Source organism: Dendroctonus ponderosae, unplaced genomic scaffold (assembly GCF_020466585.1).
Source record: "Dendroctonus ponderosae isolate FM_Combo_2020 unplaced genomic scaffold, Dpon_F_20191213v2 Dpon_F_20191213_12, whole genome shotgun sequence".
In the NCBI taxonomy this organism is placed as follows: Eukaryota; Metazoa; Arthropoda; class Insecta; order Coleoptera; family Curculionidae; genus Dendroctonus; species Dendroctonus ponderosae.
In genome coordinates this window covers 1,390,191-1,390,541 of record NW_026017316.1, presented here as the reverse complement: position 1 = coordinate 1,390,541, position 351 = coordinate 1,390,191, and positions in this window count along the sequence as shown.

Below are 351 nucleotides of genomic sequence, written 5' to 3'. Positions count from 1 at the left end.
AGGAGAGTTTCTCAATGATCTTCAACATCTGTCAGTGTTAATTTGACAGGCAAACACTAAAAGAGGGAATGACACAAGACATCACAAGGCAAATTCGCTCTCAATGTTGACATTTGACGCATTTCAGAAACTGGTTTTTAACGGAAATTTGACAGCTGTCAAAAGATATTTTCGTAGAGAACTGTTTTAGGAGAGTTTCTCAATTAACTTCAAGCTCCGTCAATGTTAATTTGACAGGCAAACATTAAAAGAGGAAATGACACAAGACATTACAAGCCAAATTTGCTCTCAATGTTGACATTTGACGCATTTCATAAACTGGTTTTTAACGGAAATTTGACAGCTGTCAAA